The following is an 18,190-nucleotide window of genomic DNA, read 5'->3' as shown; positions in this document are numbered from 1 at the left end:
GGAAGTTCTAATTAAGATGACCCCAAAGCAATTATTCAAACTTGTGTATTTACATTAATTAGACTACCAAAGCATTAAGAGTAAGATTATGACTTTGCAGAAGGTATAAAGTCCATTTTCCATGCTGAAGTACCTCAGTACCTAATTTGTAATGAGGGAAGATGTCACAATACTCACACCATTTCCACTACACCATTTATTTTGTCCCTCAGGACTTCAGCTCTAAAATAAAATTAAAAGGATATTTGTGTTGAAGTGATGGGTCACAACCTTCTCCCTGATCATGGGGAGGATTAATGTAGAAATATTTATTTGTCATGTGAAGCTGAAGTCCTCTCCCAGGAGACAACTGCTTCTTTTCACTCTCACTTTAGTATTCACCGAACTAACACCTAATCAAGTATGATATCACTACTGCTATTTAGCATATGCATTTGTGGTTTATTCTTTTTTAGAGCAAATCTAATCTACTCATAAAACACTTAATTACCTTGGTGATTAAGCAGTGGAAGTTAATACCATAGATACTGTTAAAAACCCACAAAACCATGAGCCATGATTCAGCAAGATATGTAAGCACATGCTTTCAACAAAACAGCTCGGGTGATTCAAGGCAAACAGTTCAGGACATCTGCTTCCTGCAGCAGGCAGTTTGTTGAACTAAAGTCTCAACAGCCCTAAATGGATGAAATAATGTTCCAATGGTCCCTGTAGCAAATGGGTGATTTAGATCCCTTAAAGAACCACAGTTAAAGGTATTAGCAAAAGTGGTTTTATTGAAATACGATGTTGTAAAAGTGCAACTTAACAAAGTTTGATGGCTAGGTTCACTCTATTACTGTACAGCACAATCACTTGAACAATGATTCAAAACTACCAAGGCAGAGCCAATGACTCCAAGACAAAAAAAATCAAAGTTAAGAAGACACAAGGTTATGTGTGATATCAGTTACTCTACGAAAGAGTTGCAGTTGGTGAAAGGTCTCTCTGCCTCCAGGAGCAACCTTGAGAGGTGTCCCAGCTCAAGGGGAGATCACCACCATGAAGCCAGGCTGCTTAGCAGGGAGAGCTTGAAGAAGGCTCACATAGGCTGTCATATTTATGGAATAACGTGGTTGGCTTATAGTCAAATTACATGCAAGGGAAAAGGTATGCATGAGACTTCTTGTATGTGTAACTTTCTTTGATCCTTGATAAATGAGTCTTGGAAAAGCCACTCACTATTGATGTGTTAATCGCATGGTTGATGTTCCAAGCTCACGTGCATCGATGCTCACCATGTCACTCTGACCCTTTGTGGGTTTTCGGAGAACAGATTGGAACTATATAAGTTCTTGGCCCAGTTATGTGTCAGGCCTTTCCCTCCCTTGGAGCCTGTACCAAACTACCACTAATTTGTTTAAGGAGTCATAGAATCATAGAATCATAGAATCTTTAAGGTTGGAAAAGACCTCTAAGATACATCCATCGCACTCCACCCTGTGACTGCAGTCAATCCACTGTATTGACTCAGTGAGTGGTAGTACAGTTACAGTTACAAGTTACCTCTTGCCTCTATGTCATAAATATGTGGTGTATTGCAGATCAGCGATAAGGGTACTATTATTTGATAAGTTGTTTATTTTAAATGTAACAATTAATGCTAGTTACATACCATTTCAGATACAGAATCAGTTGATTGAATACATTGGATTGAGATAATTTGTTTCAACTTTTGCCAAACTTTGATATACATAATGATTATAAGCAATAAACTCAATAAGGCCCAAACTAACAAAACTGCAATTGCATGACAAAAGTACAATTGCATGCAGCATCAAAATCAAAATTCCAGTTGCTTTTGGTCATCCTTCCAAAAAAGAATTTCCCACCAGTGATGTTCTCCATCTTTCTTCACTCTTTCTAGGATGCGATGTATCCTCTCTGCATCATGATCAACGGTTATCAGGGTTCTTTGTCTGCTGTTCCTAATTCGTTTTAGCAATTCACTCAGGTCATCATGTTGCAACAGTTTTCTTACCAATGAGAGATTAATTCCAATGGGGGTATGCAATTAATCCTGATACAATATATAGTTAGCAATTGGTGGGATGTCACAGGAGCTGAATAGTTAAAGTTGCATCCCATAATTTTGGTAAAATTACAAATACAGATATTTGAGTGACTGTATGTTTCTACACTGGTGCTGTCTACAAATATAGAATCACAAAAGGTTCTCATAAAAGCACATCCATTTCCAACATATACAAGTACAGTTTCAGGGGGTTCATCAGGATGTATTTCAAAATGACAAACATTTTGCTCAATGTCAAGCAAATGTCTTGGGCCTTAATGGTATTAGTTTCACCAGAAAACATCCTTGTTGTTCCTGTTCCAGCATCAACATCAATAGTTTGCCATTTGTTCCCATTTTGGGAATTCCCATAGAGTTGAGCCCATACTCTATGGGCTTAGTGGGCGAGCAATGATGGAGAATCCAGGTACATGCTTCCTTCAGTACCCTAAAGTACCCATAAGCTGTTCTAATTTTTTCTAGATTGAGGCTTGTGCAATTGTTCTATTTTACTTAGGGTGTCCAGTGGAATTGCTGCACTACCTGCAATTCACCAGGTACCTAAAAATTTTACTTCTCCATTTGGTCCCCGAAGTTTTTCAGGTGGAATCTCATCTTCTGCTTTATGTAGTGCTTGCTGCACTGTGGCTGCTGCTTCTTCCACTTTTTCACGGGAGGTCTTTCCAATTAGAATATCATCTATATATTGGTACAGTTTCACATTCTGAGGAAGACAGACTGTCTGTAAAAGTTCAGCAAGTGCAGCATGAGCAATCATGGATGAATGTTGATATGCCTGTGGGAGTCTGTTAAAGGTATAGTGTATACCTTCCCAAGTAAAAGCAAATTTCTCTTTACTCTCCTTCTGCGAGAGCACCATAAAGAACATATCTCTGACATCTAGCACTGCCATCCATGGATGTGTGGCTGCTTGCAGTTTGGCTATTAAAGTTGCAGTGTTAGGTACTGCAGCCATTAGTGGAGCTGTGTTGGCATTTAGGCACCAATAATCGATTGTCAGATGCCATCTCCTATCTGTTTTTCGGGCTGGCCAGATGGGTGAATTGTACAGGGAGTGGGTTCCGGAAATACTGTGCCATTTTTTCAAGTCTGCTGTTACATCAGAATTTCCATTTTGTGCCACAGCAGAACTTGGATACTGCAGGACATTGGTAATTTTTGAGTTGGGGAGTGCAGGGGCTGAGTGGAGTACATGCACTGCAGCCTCCCAGTTTCTACCAAGATCGGGGTCAATACTTGTACCAAAGAACCACACGCTGCCATCTGGCAACCATCAATTTCATCTGTTCAAAACATCAAAACAGAAAATATTTTCATTGTGCTTTTTAATCACAGAGCAAGTAGACGACATACTCTTCTTGCCTGGGAGCCATAAATTAACTTTTGTCTTTTGGCAAATAACACTTGCTCCATTTACTCCGGTCACTTTAACTCTCTGCCGTCTGGGTTGCATGCCCAGCTTCTCAGCATCCTGTTGTGTTAGTATTGAAATTTGTGCTCTCGGATCTATTAGAAATTTTATCAGTTGCTGTTGAGGGCCAACTGGAATTAAAATGTAAGGACATCTTTCATTTAGCCATTGGTAGGCTTCCACTCACTGGACAGGAGGCCCAGTTGCCATCTTGGCACTATTTGACTTTTGGCTTCAAGGTTTGCAATTTAAAGGTTTTAAGGGTTTTGGCCTGCCTGTGGAGTCTGTGTAGATGGTGGGACATTAAGGGGCTGTTTAGTTTCCCCATTCCCACCCGATTTCTGGAATGCTTGTATTAAGCTTAGTTTTATACTTGTCAGTTGTCCCTGTATTGCCACCTTTGGAACACCTAATGCTAATGCTTTTCTCCATAGCTCATTTCATCTTTCTCAAGACTCTATTCACAGGTAGAGTTTTTATGTTCCACTTGCCTGCTTCCCAATCCTTGTGGGGGTGTTTGTGTTATGGGTTGCACTTGGTTGTTTTCTGCTTGGGGTCTTGGGTCTGATTTCTCAGTTGACAGATCATCCCACACCATTTCACGGCCGTGGTTTACAATACCATACATTAATTCTGCCCATGTAGGGAGTTGTCTGTGGGGATTGTCATCACCTAATTCCTCATTGTGCTCTGTGTCTCTCAATCTCACCCTGTTTGTGATTAAATAGGGCTTGAGAAATGCTGGGGTCCACTAATTAGTGACTTTAACATAGTATAATCTATAGTAACAGATATCAGGGTATCATCGGATTCTCCACATTTGTGCATAGCTTGTGTGCACGTGGCTTTGGTGATAGTAGTGGAGAGCTCACTTACTTAGAGAATGGATGGGAATCACAGGAGGTTAACCTTGATCCAAGGCGCCTATTCCCCCAGCCTAGTAGGCTACCCTACTGGTGATAGAATGGGCTTCATCTACTGGGTTGAGTTCTAGGTTTAAGAAAACTCTTGGACCCCCAAAACTGTTTTCTGTGTCTCCACTCAACATTATATGGCCCGCTGAGGCAGACATGCAACAAATATTCAGTTTCAGTTTTTCCTGGCTTTCTGCTGTATTTCTCTTGTAAGTTTGCCAATTATAATGCATCCCATGGACAGCTTTGCATAGTATATCACTGACCGCTTCCCCAGGGTCCTTCAGAGTATTCCGCTTTAATGATGGGTCTAGTCTTATATTCAGAGGAGTCTTAAAGGGGCAGGGGGTTAACATTTGTCTCATCATGATCATCAGGATCACCCAAATATCACCATCCGAATCCTCTGGGGACAATATTAGTTTCCTGATTTGCATGGGCCTAGGGGGTGTGTGGAGTCCACGGGAGCATTGTCTAAATCTTTTCTTCCAACTTTTGTTTTTTCTCCTTTTCTTCCTGTAACTGCTTCTGTAGCTGTTCAATTTGCAGGGACAGTAATAACTCAGCTGCCTTCCTGCCTTCTATTTCCTCTCTTCGATTTTGTCTCTATTATGGTTTTTCCTGTCCTGACAGGCAGCTTCTAAGCAGGTGCCCAACATCTTACAAATAATTCCTTTTCCATTACTGTCTTTAATATTTCCTCTTGCTAGTTGTAATTGTTCTTCAATAGCACCCCAGTCATGCCAGTGGTCATGAGCCCCTTCTTCTGAGAGTTTGGGACTTGGACACTCTGTGCTTCCATAAGTAACCATTGATACTACTTGCCATCCTGCCAACTATGCCAATTTGTCGTGAATCCTGATTTAGGATCCTGCTGACTATGCCAATTTGTTGTGAATGGATGATTTAGATCACTTAAAAATCCACTGTGAAAGATATTAACAAAAAGTTTAATGGCAAGGTTCACTCTATTACTGTACTGCACAATCACTTGAACAATGATTCAAAACTACCAAGGCAGAGCCAATGACTCCAAGACAAAAAAATCAAAGTTAAGAAGACAAAATCAAAGTTAAGAAGACACAAGGTTATTGGCAATATCGGTTGCTTATCAAAGTGTTGCAGTTGGTGAAAGGTCTCTCTGCCTCCAGGAGCAACCTTGAGAGGTGTCCCAGCTCAAGGGGAGATCACCACCATGAAGCCAGGCTGCTTAGCAGGGAGAGCTTGAAGAAGGCTCACATAGGCTGTCATATTTATGGAATAACATGGTTGGCTTATAGTCAAATTACATGCAAGGGAAAAGGTATGCATAAGATTCTTTTTACTCACAAAAAATTCTTTGTACTCACAACTTTTTTTGTTCTTTGATAAATAAGTCTTGGAAAAGCCACTCACTATTGATGTGTTAATCGCATGGTTGATGTTCCAAGCTCACGTGCATCGATGCTCACCATGTCACTCTGACCCTTTGTGGGTTTTCGGAGAACAGATTGGAACTATAGAAGTTCTTGGCCCAGTTATGGCTTAGGCCTTTCCCTCTCTTGGAGCCTGTACCAAACTACTGCTAATTTAGTTAACGGGTCAAGTGCATCCATCACAGTCTCAAAGTTCATTGACAAAAATAATCAGGACTAGGTATTTCCATATTAGTCTGAATCAGTCATTTCAAAAAATTATACTATTTTATTTGGCTGAACATTTCTAAACCATCAAATTCCTTGAAAACCTTTCAGAGTGTTTGGAGTTGGTGTTTATAATTTCTGACAATGTTGTGTGATGCAGCAGAGGCGAACCGTATTCTTTTAAAATGTTTTTGCCTGTCAGATTTATATTTTCCCCTCTATAATGTTCTCAATATTTTAGCAGAAAGACAGTCAAAACAATTGTAATGGAATTACTGAGGCAATGAAAAAATATTGTAGATAATAAAATGATTTTCTGCAGAACCATCTGAGACAACATCATCTGACATTTAAACAATTTTGAAGAACATATTATTGCTTTTGAAAAAGAACAGGACGAATATCAAAAAGGACTTGGAGCTGTGGATACATTCATTGGCACTTTTGCACTCAGGAATCCCCAGCTAACATCCAAGGGGGAGGTGGGGATGGAATCACATAGACATTTCTCCTCAAAAAAGTGGAATCTATCTTAGCTGCAGGCTCCACACAAATACCAATCTGCCTTTGTTTCACACACCTCTTAAAGTCTCTTTTTTTTTAACTTTTCTTCCACAGAATTTTATCAACTCATACAAAACCATGCCCGCTTTTCATCTTCCACTCACTCTAAGCACTAACATACATTCTGTTTGCTTTTTATCCTATTTTCTGGCCTAAAAAGTTGGTTTGAAATAAGGTAAAACAAAAGTAGCTGGAGATTGGAGTAGCCTTACAGATTAATCTCTATGTGGTTTGCTATAAAGTGTTCTGAAAAATAGTTTGCATTTAAAATGTCAAAATTGGATTATGTTCAAGATATTACTAGTCTAGGGATATTATATCAACAGGAGAGCAAGAGGAGAAGATACTATTTTAGCTAGAGAATGCCTGGAAGAATATGGGCTGTAGTGTCTCTTTTGACTCAAGTAGCAGAATCGATATTTAATGTTTTTGGGAGTATTCTGGTTAAGCAGTAAAAAATGGCAGAACTGTTGCATTTCTGTTTATTATAAAAATGTAAAAAATCTCACCTTCTTGAGCATACAGAGAATCAAATGAGGCTGATTTTTATGTTTACAGCTCCAAACTTTGTTCAGCTGCCACGTTACCTGAAAAATTTACTTCTTTTATCTGTTGTGAAGGTCAAACCCAGGTATTGCTCAGGCTGTACAAAAATATCTGCTGCCTCAATCTTCCATGTGAGCAGCCTGTCATCTGCACAGACACATTCACAGATACCCCTTCCCAAAACAGTACAATACACAGAAGAAATCCTGAAGTACAGAGTATTGAAATTTTTTATATCCTCCAGTTACCTTTGGCTGTGGAAAGGACCACGTATCTCCTACAAATGTCTTAAATGAAAATTAAACCCAAACATTTTGAAAGTTTTAATCCAACCTGTAAACACAGAACAAGCAAGAGGAGGACGACATTTCCTCTGCAAGCCAGTAAGTTATTTAACAAAAACAAAGCCAGAATTAAATTTTCTTCTAAAGAGTTAGATTGTCAAAGTTAGATACCAAATTCAGTCACTGAAGTGTGAAGAAAAGGGATTTTAGTACTGCTTTAACTGCACATTTCAACCAACCATCTTTAACTGTGGCATCACTTCTGATGTCTCCATAATATGTGAGCATGTGTATAAGTCTATACACAACCTAGATTTCTTACTGAGTCTAGACAGTGGAAAAAAATTCTCTGCTGGCATGAAATGCTCAGTTGCATAATGGAAAATTCCACAAACAGCTGGGATTTGCCCTTCAAAAATATCCCACACTCTTTTCAAAGACATTTTATTAGTTTTCAAAGATAATTTTTCAGTTTTCTTATTTTGCACTTTCCTAAGATACATGAACCCCTTTTTTCCCCTGCCTCTTCCCTCCCATTTTAAAGTTCTGGTGGCACTTTCAACTTCCTACCTTCTTTTCCTAGAGGTGATACTTCCACCGTCAGCATCTGTGAGTAATGCCAAACAGAGAATTATCAAGGTTGCATAATATAGGAGCAAGCTATTTCACAGTTGAATAGATCTAAACTCTCCAGGCAAGAAGATAATAGAAGTCATGGCCATGAAGTGACTGGGTTCCTCCTTAGGGGGAAAAAAATCCATCTTTACCTAAAGGTGAAGCAAAATACAGCAGAATACAATGGTATATATATTATTCTCATGAAACTTTTACTCCTAGTGATGAAGGGAAGTGGGCAGGGGGGGAGAGAGAGAGAGAGAGAGAAGAAATGGTTTTTTTACTGGTTCATATATTATTTGATCTGCTATGGTGATCTTCCAAGAAAGAAGTGAAAAGTCAGGTTTGCAATAATTCACTATAGAAAAGTGAATAATTCAATATAGAAAAGAATATTGCCTTTATCTCATAGCCAATTTACTTAAAATTAATGCACAGACACACTAATTTTATAGTATGGAATATCTCAGATCATATTGAAATCTAGTAAGCTTTACTGGTACTTCTCTTTCACAGTCTGGATACAAAGACTATCAATGGCCTTATGAAAAAAGTACATTGGAACACTGCATTCTGTACAGAAAGCCATGTGGCTATATAGCAAGAGAGCAAAATATATTCACCTAGAATTTCTTTCTATTAAATTAATACAAGTCTTTGATTTTAATTCAGTTGTGTTGCAATATATCAGATGAGTCTCTCCAAGTATGGTAAAGAGGTCCAGGACTGGTAACTCAGCCTCTGGAAGGGCTGTTAGCCATCTGTTAGCATCCAGAGACAGGAGACTCAAAACAAGTCAAGGGCCATATGAAACACTTGGCACAACAGTCAGAGACTTCAGTTTTAAAGGAACTAGTGAGCCGCTACGGATGTATTTTTTAATAGAGCTAGTTGCCTTAAACAGTTCATAGTTCTTTGAACAAGAGTAAGGCAGCCACATGCCTGGCACTGCAGATCCCCAGAAAGAACTTACTTGTTCAGTGGTGGCCAGGAGGACATGGTCCCAGGCCCACGAGCCCTGCCGTGTTCTGTACAAATGCGCCAGCATTACTTTCTCAGATGACTTCTCATATTGTGATATTTTCAGCTTTAAAGGAAAATGCAAAGAAGGAAATATGGGACACCCTCCTGCCCCTCCCACCCCAATGTCATGAGTATTTTCAACAAGCAAAAAATATCCAAACTGACCTGTGCATTCCACTCACAGCTAATCATCATAATGGGAACTACAGTGCATTTGTCATTTTTCTTGAAGTTTGCAGCACATAAGTATCACTTATGTCTATGCTCTTTCATATACCAGCTCTCAAACAACCACTCACCACTGTGATATTCCATTAGTGTCATGCTGGGAATGGAATATGTTTCTGGGTTTTATAACTTGACTTTGAACAAGAGCCTTGTAGCTAGTCTTACTCTCAAGATTACAGTTCATCTCACAGTCAGAAGGAAGAGTGGATGTGATGCATCTCAGCATTTCCCCTGCCTATGCAGTTAAGCTAGCTGCTGGCTGACACCTGGCTGCTTTGATCCTGAGCGCATGGTGAAATAGTCAATACAGTCAGACCAGGGTACAAATTGTGACTCACTCAGTGTTTATTCCCTGCTCCTTGCTTGCATAAGGAGCAAGTAACTTCACACCTGCTTGTTAAATAGCTTACTCCCTGTCATGGGTACAAAGAAGGAATTATCCAACTCATTGCTTCTTTGACCTGCCTCCCATTTGAGGGTCTTCTTTCAGGAGTGAGGTAATTAACTTCAAAGGGACTGACTATGGAGAGCAGTGATTGACTGCCTGAGGATGGGGGGGATGTAGCTGGTATGGAGACAGGGAGAGGAGCAGGGCCATGGACCTATGATGTGATGTAGGCAGGAAAGCTGAACTGACTACTGATAACAGGAAGAAGGAGGGACTAACGCTCACTAAAGCACTTAGTAAATCTGTGCTGATGGCCTGAGTAAGATGAGTAAAAAGCAATGCCTTTATCGACATTTTTCTATTTTAGCATGCACCCATTTGCTCTTATTCACACAACGATATAATGGATCACCATGCTGGGAATAAAAGGAAAAGTTGTAGCACTACAGGCTAACATTAGCTGCCACTGTTTCCAAAGACTTTGTGTATATTCTGCTAAGCAACAGAGTGAGCTGCCTGCCCTCAGAAATGGCTTCCTGAAAAGGAGACAATTCAGAAATCCTCAGTCATATCAGATAACACTTTGCAATGAGCTTCGTTAACTTTATGTGAGAGGAAGGTTTTATTCAATATGGTTAATGTTAGCAGAATGTTGTCCATTGTACATCAGAAGGCAGTCTACTCTTATTAACAATGAGGAGTAAAGACATGTCTAGAGTTTGTATCGTTTATCTGGTCCATAAATAACAGATCTAGCAGTGAGAGTAAGCTACACTACAATACAGCATTCTTTCCATGTTACTGCAAAGGAGCTTATCTTGGTCATCATTGAGACTTACCCAGCACCCCCTTCACTTGTCCTATACATGCCTACCAAAGTGGGAATAAAAAGCTATGAAATCAAAAATGCAGCACTATATAGCCTCTTTGCATTACTGTAAATCATTTTACAGAATAAGAGCAAGGTTGAGTTGGGTCCAAATTAACTCAGAAAACATTGTCAAAACATATTGTGCAGTAATGAGGACAGAGAAAGAAACAAGGACTTTTTGTTAGTTCCCATTTATTTAATGATTATATAAACTCTGAGCTAGCTATTTTATGTGTCAGAAAGTAATCATGCATGACAAAATTTTGCTCTTGGAAGAATTTTACCTTGTGGCTACATTCTGTTTGAGATGATTTCAAGGAATAATTTTATCACCTACAGGCTTTTCAATAGTTTATTCACTTATTGAACAAGTGGGGAAAAAGAGACAACAGACTTTGTTAATATATAATGTAACCTTCCGAAAAAGTCAGGATTGATACAGGACATTTAAAGGCTGTGCAGGTCTTTTCAGTGAGTATGATGGCATCCCATGCTTCCCAGTAATCTGCTGAAGAGCTCCCAAATTCCTGAAAGATACTTCTGCATCACAGACACTTCCATTATTAGTTTTCAAATCAACTCATGCAGCCAGGTAAAGATACAGCCTGCTACCTCTTTATATCCCAGAGAAATGGACTGGAGTGTCCTAGCCCATGTTACAACGACTATCAAATACAAGAGCATGAGAAGTCTAGACTTAAGCCAGCTCTTTGGAATCATCCTCAACATAAACAGGGTAAGTTAGGAGCAAATAGCCCTATATTTAAGCTGGTTTCTAGCAGTTTGTGCTGAACTAGTACTACTTTTGTTTTTATGCATCTGTTGGACACTGTATTGTTCCTCAGCTCTTTAAATGTGCTCATATTTGTTTTGCACCATGCTAGTTACTGAAGTTCAGGACACTCAAAGTATGTACAACCAAACACTTAAAAGTTTTACAAGCTTATATTACCTCTAACTGCACAAGCTGTTCAGGCCTGAATAGCAGAGGTGAGGCACTAGTCTATTTTCAACTGCAGAGATTTTTTCTAGGGTAGAATAATACAACTGATGTAGATTTTTTATGCATACTTGAGACTCTGCTTTTATTAATCATCAGTGTAGAAATTCATTACATATATAATACTCAATGTAAACAGTGGAATTAATTGTGGTTCCCAGTAATAACCAATATCAACATTCATATAAACATCTTGAGAACTAGCCCAGGTTTCCCACAATGGCCAAATCTGTAGGGGGGAAAAAACCCCAATGGTACCCCCAATGGTACCCCAATGGTACCCCCATTTGCTGTTTTATGTTTAGTAGTTTCCTGTACTGTACATTTGATTCAGTAGATAATTGACGTTTCAGAATTAAACCCTCTGTAAAGCAGGAAACAAAATAATTGTACCCACACCCAGAAATCCATGTGTTAAATGGATTACATCTCACAATATTTAAAAAAACTTATATTAATCTCATGTATTTCCTCCTCACCTGGGCAGACCAAATTAAGGCAGAGTGGAAATCTGTAATACATTATTTGTAGGGCACTGAAGCCCAGGGTGTTGCTTTAAAAATTTATTTGTAAGATACAATTTGTTAATGCATGCCTTTTTCATTATACATTTTAATAGCACTCAGATAAGACAATGTGATAACTTTTATGCTTTGCAGCACTGACCATGTAATACTTAGAATGTGAAAACCATGTCAGAGTGAAAGTCATGCTGATCAAAATTACAGAAAGATGACCTAGGATTTTAAATAATACAGCAAATACCTAGCAGCCTTGCACTTACTGAAGACAATTACCAGGCTAGTTCTAAGGAAATACTTTCAGTTCAAGATAGGTAACAATAAGGTAATTTTATCTTTTCACTCTTACCACTTCAAAAATATCCTAATATTTGAAATATCTCAAGATCTAAACAAAAATGTAATATTGAAACTGTGTTTTACTGAATTGATGGGAATTTTAGATATTTAGCAAAAAACAACAGGCCCAGGTACTACCACTCTATGCTATATATTATGAGAATAATGTTACTAACACATATGTCCAAACAGTTGTTTGAGACACTTTATTCTCATTCTGAAAGATCACTTGAAAGCTCAACTTCTTACTAAAACTGAAGTTTTAATTAAAACTGTTTGAAAATAAGCCTTTAAAATGCCTGTAATTCCCTGCCTTGCTCCTCTTCCTTTTCCAGATATAAATCAGAAGAGAGGAGGACCAGACATACAAAGGGAAAGGTGATAAAACTGGAAATAAATGAAAAACATGAATTTCTATTTTCTTTTCACCAAAATGACTTGTATATTTCACAAACCACATATAAAGGCTAAAAAAGGGAGTTCACATGAAAATGTAAGAAGGGAATAACTTTTTTTCATAATAGGTTCTACTTTTTTTTTTTTTTTTTTTTTAAAGTAATTATAAGCAGGGATTAAAACAACTGAGGAATGATAAAGGGAGGAAGGGATGCTGTGGGTTTCCATGAGTCCTGCTGCTGGGTGTAGCCTTTGCGTTTTCTCTGTCCACATGTCCATGAGCTCTGAGGACTCGGCAAGCTACGATTTATTTCTTTTAAACCAGCAGAACTGACTGCAATTTCTATTTCAGCTCACCTTCAGCCTCTACCAAGGGAATGAAAACAGGAATAGAACAAATCCTGTCCATACTAATCTTTTTATATATATATATATGTTTTAAAAATGGAACTATAAACATCTCAAAATCCCTGCTCTGCCAACATATTTGCACATCTTGTAGTGAGTGACATCACCTCTGACAAAAGCCAGTTAGTAGGAAAGGCTTGAGAAACCCTTCTGAATAATATTCCTCACAAAACTTCAGTAAGATGATGCAAAATGAACCAAATCAGAGTTCAGGTGAACAGGGCACATACCTCAGTATAATTTTTTTCATGTGGCTATAGAAATCCTGTGGAGTTGACCATTGGGGGACACTTCTTTCAGCAATTTGGAACATTTCTCAAGGGAAATATCATTCTAGCTTTTTTCCTGCTATTTTGCTATGAGACCCAAGAAATTGCTCTGAGGTATTTCCTTTCCCACAGGCAAATGGAAAATAAATATCTTTTATGAAGATGAGCACAGTCCTCTGATGCAGATTAATGTGTTTTTTACAATTTAAATGTCATTGGTTTACCAATATAATGGGTCAAATTTGCCTAAGGGGAATTGATGGTGATAGAGTGACAGGAGGGCTGGGACAGGCTCAGAGCAAGGTAAATATGTTGAAAAAATGGAAACTAAGGGAATGGCTTCTCCAGAGGAGGTAAAATACATCTCAGAGCCTCCTTTAGTATTTTAATGTTTAATTTGGGTCAGCAAATGGTGAAATCAGCTATGAATTTTATGACACACGTTTAATGTAGGGACAATGACAAACAAAGCTGGAAGAATCTGAGCCTCGCTGACTACACAAGCAACCCTCTTTCACATTGTCGCCCATGCCTGCCAATATAGTCAGCTGCGTTTCTTTCCCCTTTTATATTTGCAGCCAGTTCAATCCAGGGGAAGCAAATGGATGGGAAGCAACCAGGAAAGTGCAAAGTATGAAGGACAAACACATATTCTTTTCTTTCTTCTAAAACCAAACTTCAAAAATCCCTGAGGGTTTCTGGAAGTGAATAGATGTGTGTAAGTGGTCATAAGGAGTTTCAAGACCAAAGCTGCCACAAAAAATGCAGGTGAATTCTTTACCCTTCTTGTGCTTAAGGGCTGGTAGAGATGGGAAAGGCTCAGCCAAAGGATCAGACAATTTAGGCCTCATGGTTTCAGCCAGATTATTCTAGACCTATGTATCCAAGAGGAATGAGGAACAAAGACTTAGGTATAATTCAGGCTGTCTGAATATGGACATAACTCTTCTTCAGTATCTAAACCACATTGTTTTCTTTTGCGTCGAGAGATTGCTTTTGTATTTTCTGCTGGTACAGTAGATTGGTCATCAACCTCACCCAACAGACCCAGGCATGCACATTTTCAGGTGAGAAAGGGGTGAAAGAAGTAGCCGCTATTTGCTTTGCATGCTTATTAGATGATAACATATGTGCTGGGGTGCTGGATTTTAAACTGCCTTCTGATACATGTTGTCAGTCAGCCAAGGAGAATGCAAAGCAAATGTAACATGCCATCTCATTCAGCTGGGAGAGTGTAAACTGTATATTCATATACTTTGCTGAATGTACTTGAATATACAAGGCGCTAAGCAACAGTAAATTCTTCCTGAAATCGTTAATCTGCACAGTATTTAGGGTATATAGAAGGCAAATTAGATCTAGGTAGAGACTGCAATTAACAGTCTCCCCAAATTATGATTTCTGTTTCACTGATTCTTTCCAATATAGCCCCTATGAGAGGATAGTACCATATTTTGACTTTAAAGACTGACTATTGCTGTAGGGCTATGTGTTTTAAATAAGAATTTATTTTATGTCAGGGAATTCAATGATTTGATAGCCATTGCAAGGAAAGTGCAAGAACTGTTTCTGGGCTGAAACAAGATGAATTTAAAGCAATCACTGCTCCTTTTTTCCTCAGGAATGTAATTGTATAAATGTGAATTTGTAGAAGCATACTGTTGACACGTGGATGTGGGAAAGAGTCAGTTCTTGCCTAGGGGAGTAGATGTGGTATAAACATTTTTCTCATGAATACACCTATCCTGTACCATTGTGTCATATTTTTCCCTTTAAATGTATGCATTCTTTGGAAACTGAAGTAAATGGTGCACCTCAATTTCCTGAGGGAAATATTAACTCCTTAGTATTCTACTTGTATTTTGAAGTCTGGAGAGAAGAGACTGCTGTGTTAGTACACTAGTGTTTAAAAACATTTTACAATCAGCTCTTCATTTGATCAAAGCCATAATAATGCTGCACATTATTAATCTAAATTTTCTTCCCAAAATGAAGTAAAAAAATTTATTTCAATGTTATAATTTATAATCAGCTGGAGACACAGGGAGAGGAACAATAAAATTTCTGGCCTGGACAATGACATGTTTGAGGACCCCCGGACATTTGTGGTCAAGGGCCAATTCTGTGAATTGTTGCAAATGCTGGTGATTTCCCGATAAGTACAGTCCTGCCCCCGTGACCTTGTGAGTGGTACTGGTCTAGCAGTTATATGGTAGGGGTAAGCATCCAGCCTCTCCTCCATAAACTGCCCAAATAAAGATAAGACATTCTGTTTGTCTAAATGAGTTCTTCCTCTATGAAAGTGGGAATAAGGCTGCTCAGCCATAGAGGAGCTGTGAGGCGGGAGGGGTACTCGGAGGACTGTCTATGTACTTAGCTAGATGAATAGTGAGTCAGTGGGGCATGGGGAAACAGCTGTCACATTTATCTTCTTCATGCTGGCAACTGGGAGTCATTACCAGGATCCTAATACACCAAAGGATACTTTGAACAGAGATGAACCTCATTTATTTGTCTACACATACTTAAAGTGTTGCTTTGTGGTGTAAGTTACTGGCACAGAAGGAAGAGTTTGGGCTTCAATTATTTTAGGGACTATTTAAGTGCAGGAGATTAAAGCTGATTTGTTCATTTCCAGTATCTTCTTTCTCATCGTACCATAGGGAACCTGTTTTTGTGAGCCAATCATCATTTTTCTTAAACATATAGAGAAATTATAAAGGATAATTATGTCTCAGGGGCACCTTAATTGTCCCAATTACTTGGCCAGTTTTGACAGTCACATCTGATGAAGAGAGGGAGGAAGGGAGATCTGTAGACATAAGACAACATTTCGTGTAGTACTTGGAAATTACTCATGGTACAGCTATAATAATCAAAGTATCTGCATTTTAAAGTGTACTATATGCAATATAAAACTGCAGGAGAAAAAGAGCTTCGGTGAATTTTAAGATACCCTTTACCCAGTCAGTCTTCTGCATAAGATATACAGCATTAGCACTAAATCAATTATAATTAAACTGCACGTAACCAAAATTGGCAAATTAAATTTTCCACACATTTTATTATAGCTTAGCTGCTGTAATGATAGATTGAATTAAGCCACCTTTCATGATATCTTCCAGATATAGTCATTATCAAACATAATTTTACTTTTCATTTTTTTGGATTAAAAGTAAACAATATATCATTGTCCTAGATCACTGATGAGATGATTACTTGTACTGGTACAATAGCAAAAATAAACCCCTTGCCATCATACAGATGCACAGATGTTAAAGAGTCATTTCAGGGTTTTTTAGGCATAATGGACATTCTTTGGTGTTAAAACATGAAAGCCAAATATTTGAATTCACAGTGCTAATGCTAGCTTGAATCAAAAAAAAAAGCGATGAAAGCGCAGACACTTCCACTCCCTGCAACTTCTGAAAATGAAGCAATTAGCCTCTTCTGTTGGAAGGCTCTGGTGTTAGTATGATTTCAAGAACATGGCTAATGCTGAGCACATCCATATATTCTGTCTTGTAGAGGTGCTTTCTGGAACTGAGATCATGGTTAAGTGTATAAATATAAATACTGGCCTTCCACTTTTTCTGTCTGAAATGTTACTACACCTGTAAAAAAGTTTTAACATCTTGCCCAAATCAGTAAAATGTTATTCTCATCATTAAATTGGCAGTTGCATAAAAGTAATTGGATTAGATATAAAACTGATGCTCTTTCACAAAGTTATTCTTTGGGGTAATCAGGGAAGAGGCACCTCTAAATTAAAGCAAAACTTTAACCAAATTCCCTTTTTCCTAAACCTCCAAATCAGTCATTTTAAAAATTCACCTTTTTCATGAGGAAGGTAAAAATATCTGTGTGTAAAATGGACATACTTTGAATACCAGGAAAAAAAAAAAAAAAAAAAGAAAAATCTTACATTTGACAAAAATAAGGAGTAATATTCAGTGTCTCTGAAATCATCAGGGACATATCTATGTCCACATTGAAGCACAGCACAAAACACATCTCCATGATGAACTATTAGTACCAAGCACAATCTATAACCCTTGTTCCTAATAAAAATTTATTCATGCTGTGAAATAAATGTGGTAATACAGTCAAAGGCTTGCTACTGAGCCATTCTTGCCAGTGCACATATCATCTATTACACTGAGACCCACTGGCAGATTAGCCCTTGGAGGAAAGATCATCTTCATGCAAACCTTTACATTATTATAAGCCACTCTAGGTAAGCAGTGGGGTGCCTGTCCAATCCTTTTCTAACAGATTTGTTTTACTGGAAAACAAAAATTATTAAAAGCAACATAACAATCAGATTCAAGGTTCAGCTCACCTATTTTCTGCTCTGATTCCACAGCTTAGACTCTTTATTTTCTACAGAGCGTTTAGCAATCAAAATTAAATTTTATTTTCTTTGGATAAACCACTTACAAGTAATTTAGGTCTTTGGTCTTAAAGCTTTTGCATGACTGAACAAAACTCTTCTCCCATTTCGAGGACATTCAAGTGGAATTTATGTATAAACTGGTCCTATCACCTACAAATTCCAGTCCATTGGAAACTATCACAGACAGATGTAAAAAAAGTTATATCAGCCAATAATTGTGTATTGCATATAATTCTTAGGGAGGATAAAATATTTTATAGTTTCTTTGGACTCAGGCTACATGGCTACTACATGGGAGAGTGTATCACAAAAATTACAGGG

At 38.2% G+C, this 18,190-nt stretch overlaps 1 long non-coding RNA gene across 3 annotated transcripts in view; it reads right to left on the bottom strand.

The window, feature by feature from the left end:
* Positions 1 to 5,733: 5,733 nt before the first annotated feature.
* LOC142603364 (uncharacterized) overlaps positions 5,734 to 18,190 on the bottom strand; it is a 118,395-nt gene continuing 105,938 nt past the window's right edge. For all 3 annotated transcript variants that reach the window (XR_012837285.1, XR_012837284.1, XR_012837286.1), the window contains 2 exons: positions 9,004 to 9,117; positions 5,734 to 8,182 (listed from right to left, as the gene is read on the bottom strand). This is a non-coding gene — a long non-coding RNA (uncharacterized LOC142603364). The remainder of the gene's footprint in view (positions 8,183 to 9,003; positions 9,118 to 18,190) is intronic.

Source organism: Balearica regulorum, chromosome 11 (assembly GCF_011004875.1).
Source record: "Balearica regulorum gibbericeps isolate bBalReg1 chromosome 11, bBalReg1.pri, whole genome shotgun sequence".
NCBI lineage: Eukaryota > Metazoa > Chordata > Aves > Gruiformes > Gruidae > Balearica > Balearica regulorum.
This window is presented reverse-complemented; position numbering and strand designations above follow the sequence as displayed.